Source organism: Amia ocellicauda, chromosome 11, assembly GCF_036373705.1.
Source record: "Amia ocellicauda isolate fAmiCal2 chromosome 11, fAmiCal2.hap1, whole genome shotgun sequence".
Classification (NCBI taxonomy): Eukaryota; Metazoa; Chordata; class Actinopteri; order Amiiformes; family Amiidae; genus Amia; species Amia ocellicauda.
The window spans coordinates 29,529,285-29,542,052 of NC_089860.1; the positions used below are offsets into that span (position 1 = coordinate 29,529,285).

At 38.7% G+C, this 12,768-nt stretch overlaps 1 long non-coding RNA gene across 1 annotated transcript in view; it reads left to right on the forward strand.

Moving 5' to 3' along the window:
* The first annotated feature begins 10,237 nt into the window (after positions 1–10,237).
* The window catches only part of LOC136762804 (uncharacterized), a 121,761-nt gene continuing 119,230 nt past the window's right edge, over positions 10,238–12,768 (forward strand). Inside the window, exon 1 of the long non-coding RNA XR_010820905.1 lies at positions 10,238–10,373. This is a non-coding gene — a long non-coding RNA (uncharacterized LOC136762804). The remainder of the gene's footprint in view (positions 10,374–12,768) is intronic.

The following is a 12,768-nucleotide window of genomic DNA, read 5'->3' on the forward strand; positions in this document are numbered from 1 at the left end:
TCTTTTTTATTGGTGTGCCATTTTGAAGGGGTAAGCGAACCACTGGTCTCTGTTAAAACATATTCTTGTGTCCTATGGGAGTTTTCTGCAAAACCTATAAAAGCTTCATGTTTTAATTGAAATTATGTCATTCTGTCTCTTTCTCTCCCCGTTAAAACTGAGTCTTTTCAGAGCTTTTTCTGTGCTTTCATCTGCACTCATATTAATTGGCAAGGCAAGAGTCTGATCGAAACCCGCAAAAGATGAGCTGGTGCCAGGAAAAAAGGGGAGAAGAAAAAATAAAATGGTTGTGTTTCCTTGTAATCGTTTCTCCCATTTCACACAGAAAGGTAACTATTTAGTGAAAGCATCTGCACAACACACTGCACTTTGGGCAATTGCGTGGAAACAAAAGCTGAAGCAGGAAAAACAGACAGCCAAGGCAAGAAACAATTCAAAACTTACTTAGGAAAGAGAAGAGGGAAAGGAACAGTGAGGTATGGATCACTGGGGCTCCCACTTTGGTCTCTCTCTGCCACCTCTTAAGGTGTCACAGTTCACAAAGGTCTGGTGACACCATTGAAGGACCCTGGAGGAGGAGTAGGTGTGGAATTAGAAGTTAAATCTTTCACCATAACATAACAGCGACCAGCCATTCACCTTCAACTACATCAAGTCTCCACAATAAGGTACACATCCTATGATTCAACAAAGAGAGGGGAACACAATGTTTAGATGTTGATGAATCTTTAACACAGAAACAGGAAGACAGAGACGGGGGGTGAAAGGTTAAAAGATGTGCTGTGGCTGCTGACTGACAGGGATCTCTCATAAACAACTCAAGTGCGCCCTTCAAACAATATGTCTGCTTCACCTATGCTTACTGTCTGACTGGTATGGTAATTCCTGAATTCTGTATAGTTTTGTCCAGTGTCTTTGACATTGAACCCCCTCGCACATGAATGAGCTGAAATCTGGATTGAATCACAAAGTGACGTTTTCCCATCCTTTAGCCTCACTCCAACCTTTCATAACCAATCTTCTCGAACCACCATGCAATATTAATGTAAGCTTTTAGAGTGCTTTTCGAACTCGATTTAGAACGACACCTGCATTTTTTACCAAGATATAAAATATTCCTCTAATATCGAAGTATAACTCACAAATGTTCTCAGATATCATTCCTTGGAGCTTTTAAAACAATAAAAGCTGTAAAGTGCTTTTGAAGAATGGGGCTCTCATTCGCTCGGCCCTCAGACTCTCATACAGAGCTCCACAGCACTTTGGATACAGAACAGAGGGCTGGGCCTGATTTACACATAACAGCTTCCACAGGTACACCAGCCCAGACCAGCTTGGCGATAGAACTGCGTATTTGGTCCCATTCCCTCCTCTCATCCCTCCTGTGTGTCTCCCTCCCATTTCAAATTCAGATAAACCTAATGGAATAAATGCCTGTAGTGTATAATGCAGTAAAGGTGTGCTGTTATTTTAATACTACACTGCAAAGACCTCAAACAAACACCTGTAAAACATTCACGCACGGGATTTGGAAATGAAGAAATGTATTCTTCTCACAGCTTCACTTATCACTGTGTCTGAGCTGGGCGATGTAATCCACTTGCATGATTTCACCTCCACCATGAGCTGGAAAAAACACCTAGGGAAACGAACTGAGCGATTCTACTGTAAACTGGTTCACGTCTTGTTCTGAATCTCTCTGAATTAACTGGGATAGAAATGGAACGTGCTTCCAAAGCTGGTTATTTTTTAATTACTTGTTTACAACGTTTGAAACTTTTCTGTATTTGTCTCTATTTTGCAATAAATAATATTACTCTACCCCCCCAGAGAGTGCACATGCTCAAAACTGCTGCTACTTTTAATACATACATATTCTTAACTTCTAAATGCTTGAGGGAAATAAAATATTAAATTAATCATGTATCTTAAGCCTTTACATTTACCTTTAATTAATAAGTCATTTTAATTTGTAACCTATAAATCACAGCTTCCAAGATGTCTTTATAAAGATTAATTGAAGTGGATATCTTTATAGTAATTAAAGTTGGCTTGAAATATTTAAGGGGTTTAAAATATTTATAGACCTCTTAAATGATGTATATCAGGGTATCCATAACATATCTGACATCCTTCAATTAATATTAATGGAGACAGTCACTGGAAACAAGAAAAAGGATTAAACCACAAAAGAATGTGTCTTAGGAGATAAGTCACTTCAGAAGATTAGAAAGAACTCGAGGTACTTGGACATTTGATGATTTTTGACTTTTGACATTTGATGACCCTCTGTGTGGGTTTGGTTGATTAACTTTCACTCAGATTTTCAGTATATAAAGCTATACAAAACAAAATATGACAACCCTACAACAAGGTATCATAAAACAACAAAAGTAGTGTATATGCAGCAGTGATATGCGAGAAGTGTACACTCACCTAAAGGATTATTAGGAACACTTGTTCAATTTCTCATTAATGCAATTATCTAACCAACCAATCACATGGCAGTTGCTTCAATGCATTTAGGGGTGTGGTCCTGGTCAAGACAATCTCCTGAACTCCAAACTGAATGTCTGAATGGGAAAGAAAGGTGATTTAAGCAATTTTGAGCGTGGCATGGTTGTTGGTGCCAGACGGGCCGGTCTGAGTATTTCACAATCTGCTCAGTTACTGGGATTTTCACGCACAACCATTTCTAGGGTTTACAAAGAATGGTGTGAAAAGGGAAAAACATCCAGTATGCGGCAGTCCTGTGGGCGAAAATGCCTTGTTGATGCTAGAGGTCAGAGGAGAATGGGCCGACTGATTCAAGCTGATAGAAGAGCAACTTTGACTGAAATAACCACTCGTTACAACCGAGGTATGCAGCAAAGCATTTGTGAAGCCACAACACGTACAACCTTGAGGTGGATGGGCTACAACAGCAGAAGACCCCACCGGGTACCACTCATCTCCACTACAAATAGGAAAAAGAGGCTACAATTTGCACAAGCTCACCAAAATTGGACAGTTGAAGACTGGAAAAATGTTGCCTGGTCTGATGAGTCTCGATTTCTGTTGAGACATTCAGATGGTAGAGTCAGAATTTGGCGTAAACAGAATGAGAACATGGATCCATCATGCCTTGTTACCACTGTGCAGGCTGGTGGTGGTGGTGTAATGGTGTGGGGGATGTTTTCTTGGCACACTTTAGGCCCCTTAGTGCCAATTGGGCATTGTTTAAATGCCACGGCCTACCTGAGCATTGTTTCTGACCATGTCCATCCCTTTATGACCACCATGTACCCATCCTCTGATGGCTACTTCCAGCAGGATAATGCACCATGTCACAAAGGTCGAATCATTTCAAATTGGTTTCTTGAACATGACAATGAGTTCACTGTACTAAACTGGCCCCCACAGTCACCAGATCTCAACCCAATAGAGCATCTTTGGGATGTGGTGGAACGGGAGCTTCGTGCCCTGGATGTGCATCCCACAAATCTCCATCAACTGCAAGATGCTGTCCTATCAATATGGGCCAACATTTCTAAAGAATGCTTTCAGCACCTTGTTGAATCAATGCCACGTAGAATTAAGGCAGTTCTGAAGGCGAAAGGGGGTGAAACACAGTATTAGTATGGTGTTCCTAATAATCCTTTAGGTGAGTGTATTTTGCTGAACTTTGAGATACTTACATTTTTTTACAAAATCACCCCGCAAATTGGAGTTTGGCTCATTAATGCAAGGCATTTATCAGGACTGCTCTGTGGCATCGATTGCCGCTCGTTTCACAAATACATAAGCCTTAGCGCATGCCTTTGATAATTATTGGTTTTCCATGAGCACCACTCAGTTCCTTCTGGGCAAAATAGTGTAATTTTGTTAAAATGGCTTTTCTGCTCCAAGAAAACTGTCTCTTTTCGTTCTCTAATGAAGGGTCCTTTGAATGGCAGCACAGGCTGAAGACTCATTGCTCATGCTAGGCCAGATGTAGACGCCGAGCCGGAGCCATTTTTCACACAGAAGAGGCAGAGTACAGTTTATAAGACTCTGGAGAGCAGGACAATGTATATGTGCAGTTTTACCTGGCAAATGACAACCTGAAATATCCCGCGGGTCTGTAGGAGCTCCTAATGGACATCGACGGGGGGAATGACAGGTCATTGGAGTGATTAATTGCTGATTATCTTGGGCAGAACAGCAAAACATAAGTGAAGTTCCAGGGGAACACAGAAACAGAACTGACTTTAGTGAAGTTGGTACTGCAGATGAATAGGAGTGGACATGCTTAAAGTTTGCAAATATTATTTTGGCTTGCAAAGCAGAGAATATTAGCATCAAAAATACGATACCATTCCCATCTGCTCTATCATGTCATATATACTATATATATATATATATGTGTGTATGTGTGTGTTTGTGTTTGTTTATGTGAACAGAAAATAATGGAAAATAAGAAAACAATGAAAGAATGTGTTGCAAACATGTCTGTCACTGAAATATACTTATACAGATTATCCGCTAAAGTGTTTGGAGCGAACTTCTCATTGAAATCACTCTGTTTTGTCTTTGAAGTATTATGACCCCAGTGAGTATTTTCAGCCTTGATGGAGATGGGAGATTAGCTCCACTTTGCTGTACTTTATAGTCGGTTGTGTAATTATTTTCTTGAAGCATGGCACAAGAACCATATGGGAGCGAATTTTCAGGCATATATTACACAGGAAGGACACGCTTAGGTGCTTTGGCTGGAGTGATGTTATCAGAAATAAGCAGTTATCATCCCAACCTCATAACAGATTATAAACACCGATTACATTTGCCTTGGAGAAAAAAGTGGCTGATTATTAACGGAGCAGAAGCACTAGAGCACCAACCACGGAAATATTTTCAGAAGGATGAAGCTGAAATATCAAATCCCTGGCTGTCTATTTCCTGTGACTGGAATGTATGTATTATAATAACAATGCTTGGTGTTCTCCCAGTTTATCCACAACATCATACTCACTTCCTTGGTTCCTTCGTTGTTCAAGCCCTCTCGCTGCCTCTCCCTGAAAAGTCTGAACATTTGCATATGTGCATATTAAACACCTGGCAAGGTGTGAGAGTCTGCAATGGAGCAGATGTCAATTTGCATATTCACTAGTAGGTTTGTGGACCAGGAGCATTCTACACAGTCACAGCTGCTGCTCTGCAGAACTGTTAACACTTTAATGCAAATTTGTGGTTGCTTTGAAAAGTCTTAGTGCTGTTTACATCTCTGTTTGGTTACCTGCATTTATAGTCAAGGGTCAGTTGCAGTTATAATATATTTAGTAGCCCTGTGGAGAGTTAAATGATGATATGAAGACAGTATTATTCTGGTTTGGTTTGAGAAATTCAACTAAAATCAGTTTAAGGGGATCAGTCTGTGACAGCTGCACTCTTGGCGATGGCAGTGTTCTCCAATAGTGCACAAATCCTATCGCTTTTAAATGTCCATGGAATGTCCTTTATTTTTTCTCTGTAGAAATGTAAAATTGACATTAACAGCCACCCATTCACAGACAGGCTCTCTGTGACTGGACGTTTCAGCAGAGCTAAGTGTAGTGGTTTTATACATTCTCAGGATACTCCGATGAAGAAGTAACAAGTTTATATAAAACAATAAATACAAGTAAACTCGGAGCCCTTCTTTCACATGAAGTGAAGAAAAATTACTGGTGATGTGAGTTGAAAGAATCCTTTAAGATAGACAATATGTTAAAAAACAGTTCTACAAGTTTAGTTTACCACATGCATAATAATAAGAACTAATAATGTGAGTTGGAAGAAGCCTTTTTGCATCTTTCAGATAGACAATAATAGGTTCAAAACCAGTTGTACAAGTTCAGTTTATTACATGCATAATAATACAGTCGTTGATTAAGTATTTGAAAGAGTGATTGACTATACAAAAGACAATGGGTTGGGTAAGTGCCCTCTCAGGCAGCAGTTAGCCAAGTAATCAGAAGATAATAACTGTATACAATTCAAGAAACAATTAACCTTAAGGCAGAGGCAGAGTTTTGTTATGAAACTACAGACCAAAATGCTTTAACAAACTAATTATTAAAGTAGCTCCTAGAATGGAGTAAATACAAACTAATGATTTGCATTATAGACAAAACTAAATTAACAACATTAAAAAAGTATGATATAAAGAATATAAAGAAAATAATAAAAGCACATTTTCCCACTACATAAGCATATCTACCTTTAGTAGTTTAAAATGCTGCTAAAAGGGTTTAGCATTATTATTATTATTATTATTATTATTATTATTATTATTATTATTATTATTATTGTTATTATTATTATTATTATTATTATTATTATTATTATTATTATTATTATTTTAGACAACCATAACTAGGCTGGGACTCTCTGTTCAGGCATGACTTTGGTGGACCCATCTATTCTGTAAAATATATTTTTAATGGTTCGTGTGGCTCATGGAAATCAACAGGGTTCATTTCAGAGGGTATTCATATTTTCTCAGGCCAAAAATAGAAACAAAAACAGAAGACATGATTGTATATGCAGAGCTGGTGGTCAGGACCACAGTCGCAGGCACAGCTCCCAGTATCGCAGGCCAAATGTGAGACAAGCCCAACATGCCAAAAGAGCCGTCTCTGGAGGACAGGGGATTTGCTGACTGCAACAGGCTCATCGACACACAAAGAACCCTGTCACCATAAAAAAATACCCCAAGCTTAGTGAGTTGCCTTTAATTGCATATTCTGTTCTTCTCAATATGATGTAATTCCCACTCCTTCATCTTCTCAATAATAATAATAATAATAATAATAATAATAATAATAATAATAATAATAATAATAATAATAATAATTTACATATAACTCCTAAACTTCAGATTCTTATAAGTTACATATGATGATAAATGCAGAAGCAGTGCCTGCATATCCTGACATGAGTAATATACACAGATCACACGCTGTATGCCTGTTTAAGAAGCCAACCTTGCTTGACTGGACCCTTTTGGCTCTGTTTTTTATTTTATTCTTGGTTGCAAACTCACCTCCAGACACAAACACACACACACACACTCTCTCTAGGCCAAATATTCCCTCTTAAGTTAACAGATAAGCTCCTGGGCTCCGACTGGTGTCAGCTCAGTGCTAATGAAATTACACGAACGCCTAGTCACGCTGGTGCCTTGCTTATTGAATATAACCCTGCATGCTCTCAGGGCTTTGCAGACTTGCTTTTCAGGTACAATCAGCATCATTTTAATAGAAATCAAAATGAATTACACCTGGAGAAAGGCTGTCGTGGCCCCAAGCCTTTGATTTGTTACTCTGTGTAAACCCACTGAGGTATACTGCCGTCCCCCATTTGATTGCATTGCATACACCAGAGTGTGCTACTTTTCTCTTTTTTCCTTCTTTGATCCTGATTTTCATCTTCCAACCAGTACCATCTGTAAAACTAAATCTCCATTTGTGGCATCACAGTGTCAAATAAATTCAATTTTAAAGATAATATTATTAGCTGCTGTTGACGAATGTCTCTTTCAGTGCAGCTGTTTACCCAGTCATAACTTAATAGTTACATGATATCATATAAGACTTTCAGGAACATTTCAAAAGAAGATTGAAACAAATGGTTTTCCTGCATCAATATTTAACAGCAGCGTTACAACATGCTCAGAAATCAAGTCAGAGACATAAACATAAAGAGTGTTTGATATATATTATTTAAAACCATGTTTAATACATTTATAACGTATGCATTTAGGCATTTATACACTTTGAAACTCACATGGATTGTTAACCTATCTAATTATATTTACATAAAATCAAAGACAATTATGATATCTCTTGAACTATGGCTCTCATATTTAGTGAGTAATTGCATTTTACATAGTTAATTACCATTCTGGAATAAATAAAACATAACTGGAATTAAGAGCAATATAATACACCAGTCAGAACAAACCCTTTGCACTCAGTAAAAGCCCTACTTTGTTTTCTGTCCTGACAATTTTCTGTCACAATGGCAGAAGCCAAGGGAATAAAACCAAACGTGGTGGCGGAGTGGGGATTCGGCATGCGATTGCCCCTGTTCAGTGTCGCTCAATACTGCTGCAATCTGCCATCTGTACTGTCTCCCGCTTTCCATAACAAAGATGGAATACATTTAATGAGCCTGAGGAAGACAGATACCCTCCTCCTCATCACCTCATCTTGGCAGGAAGAGAGGGAGGGAGAGGCAGGCCTTAATGGGAACCCACTGAGATGTGATGTGTCGCGGAGTTTGACAGCAGCTGCACTCGCTGGCACTTCTCTGAGTCAAATGGCAGGGAAAACGATCTGGGAGAACTTTCCACAAGCAATTAAAGGGGATGTGTTTTTTGCAGGCAGTCGAAAGTTCAAGATCTTCACCAGGCTGGGTACACCCCTGCCCACCAGTCAGAGAGAATAATGTTGACTGCTTTGATGCAGATGCTGTCAATGCTGTATCTTGAATTGATCACTATTTCAGTCTTCACAACCAATTCTTGCCTCTGATTGTGGTACACACACACTGGTGGGCAGGACTGCAGAAACACAAGTCTGTGTGCGTTTGTTTTCTGGTGATTGATCCCCTTTCTGCATCTGTACAGGGCAACCTTTTTGGACTCTCTGCCCAAGTTTGGAACGAACAGACCTTTTTTCTGACCCAAAACAAACTAATTTTGCAGAACTTTAATGAAGTAAAAAGCACCTCATTGTACCAAAGCACACACCATCCCCATGCTTCTTCTGGCTGGAGTGGCACCAGTTCTTTTTTCAGTGAATGCGGAGGGAGCTCTGAAATGCAATGCTTTCAAAGATAAACACATTTTGATGTATTAAGTATTGAATTGGATGAAATATCTGTCTTCTATACTTGTGTACTCACTGCTCCTGCATTTTAAACCCTTCCATTTAATCATCACTGCGTATTAAAATGTTGTTATATACTTGAATGTAGCCGGCTTCCAACAGTATTAAACCGCTGCTGTAAAGCACTGCAGATTTCTGTCTCTTTCACTGTCCTTTTACAGTTCTGATCCACTTTCTGAAGCACATGGGAGCACCTATCTAGTAAGGACACCAGTCTAATGAGGCCACATCTGCAATAGATCATGTCAGGTGAAAAAGTACTATAGTAAATAATATGATTGAACATGGTATATATGGTATGGGATGTTTGCCTTATAAAGCATAGTATACCATGGTATAATCATAGTTAACCAATGGTAATTAATACAATATACTACAGGTTAGAATGGTATACACCTCAAAAATGCCTTAATATTGACTGAAATACAGAGTGATAAAATATTTACAATGGTAAAGTATTTTGATAGAATCTGTTTATTGAAATACAGTATTACTTAGGGGTTGATGTTTCAAATTAGCACACTTGGTTGTATTTGAAGACAACACTGTGCAATCTGCCATGTACCATAGTATACACCACTGACTGGTGAATTATGCAATACTATGATTCATATGAGTGTTCTACAATTTTTTTACCATAGTCTAAAACCAAACACTTTACAGTAGATGTGGTCTACTGTAAAATGTTGGGTTTTAGACTATGGTAAAAGTTGTCTAACGCTACAGCACACCATGGTGATTGCTGTGGTGCTTTTTCACCTGGGATGTGAGAGCAAACATGAGTTATAGTAAGCTACTACAATGCCGTCAGCTTATTGCACCAGTGCACGGATTCTTTTATTTATTTTCTCCCCCCACTGACTCTGAAATCTCCAACAAGACTTTGAAATAGATGAGTCTGTGCTGTGGCAGACATTGACACCAGTTGCATTTCAATGAAGAACAGAAAAAGGTCTGAGACAAGGAGAGAGGTAAGAGAGGGGAAAAATCACAAAACCCTTTGATAACAGTGAAACCAACACAGAGAAATGAAAATTATGGGTCCAAACCTAATACGAAAAAACAAAGGTGTTTGTTGCTGGTTGCTTTATCTCTAGTCTAGCCACAAACAAAGAGGTTTACTTTAATCACTGTGATATCTCCCAGCTCACTGAAGCAAGCGACTCTATGACCAGGCCTTGTTAATTTTTTAATTACACTCAAATATACATAAAAATTGGCTTTGCATGCTTTAGTCTTTAAAGTGGTGGTAAGGGGGGAAGTATTCAGTCATTTTACTTTATTCAGAATTTGTGCCTGGGGGGACCTTAATTGAAGGTGCACTTCTATGGAGAGAGACTAGCCCCTGCACTGTGAAGACTATTTAGAAACCAAATAAATCTTTCATATGGATATTATTTGAATACAATGTCTACAGCCCTGCACAAATGCAACATTAAAAGGAGGTTTAAAGAAAGTGAATGGAGAAGCATTCATCTCAAGGTGAGTCAAATACTGTTTGAGGATTTCAGAAACTAAATTTGTAGTTTTTGTAGTCAAACAAGCAGCCTTGTTTAGTCTTGGTTGTTGTCATTTGAGTAAGAAACATATTTGAAGGTTTCTATATACAGTAAAAGTTTGAAAGTACAATAAAAGGCCTTAAGAACAAACTGTTACAAGATGACCAAGGTTGTCTGAGAGTTGTACCACCCATTATATCTGACTTTAGAATAGGCTATATTAGCAGTAGATGAGATATTCTTGGTTGTTTTGGATCTCAGTGAGAGCTGAGTCTGTTTGGGAAGAATAATTATTTGTAGCTTCTGTGTGGGGAAAAGAAATGAGTAAAACTTCAATTTGACATTTATCATATTCTAATCAAAGTAGTACAGCCACACTGCAGCTCGCAGTGTCTGCTCACAGCTCAGGAGTGTCGTTAACCTGCGTGTCAAATGGTATAAATGTTATGCAATTAAAATAACTTAAGTTAATCTTCCACTGAATGCAATGATCTGAGGTACTGCTCGTGTCAGTTTATCATTCAGACGGGAATTGGGATTGTTCTGCAGTGCTCTTGATGTTAGTCACAAAGTGCTGAATTGTGCTGTAAAATTTTTAGTTCAGTTCAGTTACTTGTGCAGTTTATTGTTTTTCAGGCCTTCACTTAATCTGTAATAGACACAAGGACAACAAAAATAAAAAATGAGAGAGTTGCAGCACAAGATTGGCTTTTATAAATGGCTTGTGAGCTCTTCCGATCACAACGAGAAATGAAGCGCAGTCTGAAACAGTGCAGGGACTAGTGGCACTGAACATATGCTGTTCATGTAAAGGTTATCCTGCCATTAAAATAGAACATTAGATGCTCATTGGCAAAATAAATTGTATCAGGTTTAGTGGGCAAGTGGTGACATGTTTATTTACATTGACGTCATGATCTCACACTATCACAATGGCACAGCTAAATGCAATTAAGCACATTTGTAATGCAGACAAGAGCCGCTGTTTACAGCTGCATTGAAGAATTCTGCTTGTGTTTGCAGCATGTTTGCTTTACCTTCAGCTTGAATTGATTCGGCTGGGAAAAAACACACGAAACAGCAGGCTGGAAGAGCTGTGTGAAGTTTTGTCTCGCCCAAGTCAGGGAATTAAACATTCATGAGCTGAAGAAGTCAGCCAACTTGCCAAGTTTTTGGAGGCTTTATTTCAATTACACGAGGAAGCAACTGCCAGCCTCCTATGAACAATTAGCTGTCCTTTATTCCTTTATGTGCAGCCTCATTTACACCACAGTGAAACAATTCTTCATCAGTGAAATGACTCCCCAGGGAGCAATCAATCATGCTCTAATGAGAAAAATCATACTACAATCTTAAGAGCACCATAGCCGAGCAACACAGCCTATTTTGTGGGATATTGCTTTGTTGATTTAAAATCTAGTGTGTGTCAACAATTTTGGCCAGGTTTAACACAGACAAAACACAGGCTGTTCACCGCAGCTCAGAATATCAGAGTATTTCCTCCTGGAGTTTATTGGCTGTCCTGTCTGTCTTTTTTCTTCTTTCATTTTCTCCCCCTAATTTATCAAATATTTTGCACTAAACTTTGATTGATGTAAACATGTGGTTTTGTTAATAAGCCAAGTTACATGCACTCACACACCAAATAAAACTTGCCATTTTGCTTCACACTGTTAGCAAGCTCTCACTCTCTCCCTGAGCTCAGTTAATTTTTGTTGCCCAATAAAATTGATCTTCTATTGACAGTGGACCCCATGAAATAACAGAACAGTCGATTCCTTTTACATTCTTAAGATAAAGAATCTTATTAGGCAGTAAATGTGCAATTTATTACTGTTTAAGAGGATGAGCTACAGCCTTTCACTGTGCTATGTGACATCATTAGACTGTGAAGTCTTTTGTAGATCGAGCTGATATTGACAGTTATTGTTAAGAAAAAATTCTAAATGAGGTGTTTTTGTTGGTGTTTATGTATTGTACACAAGGTATATGTATATGCACTGCATAGTCATATTTAACTCTAGAAGCTGAAGAAAGCAATTTATAGTATTATGTTTGATCTTAAATGTAAATGGTAACTGAATCCCTGGTTCCTGCTGGATTGTGTTCTGCAGTTCAGGGGCATGACAACTAAAAGCTCTGTCGCCCATAAAGCGCAGGCCAACAAGGAGGGACACAGAGCAGTCTGACATCAGTGGAGCAAGGGCTATGACTGGTAGTGTAGAAGCATAAAAGGTCAATAGGGCAAAGTGGAGTCAGACCATGCAGGGCCTTGTAGGTCAGAAGACGTTTTTTAAATGAGAGTGGCAGCCAGTGTAAGGCCCATTAAAACAGGAGTAATGTGTTCACTTGCACGAGACCTAGACCCGATTCTAGCA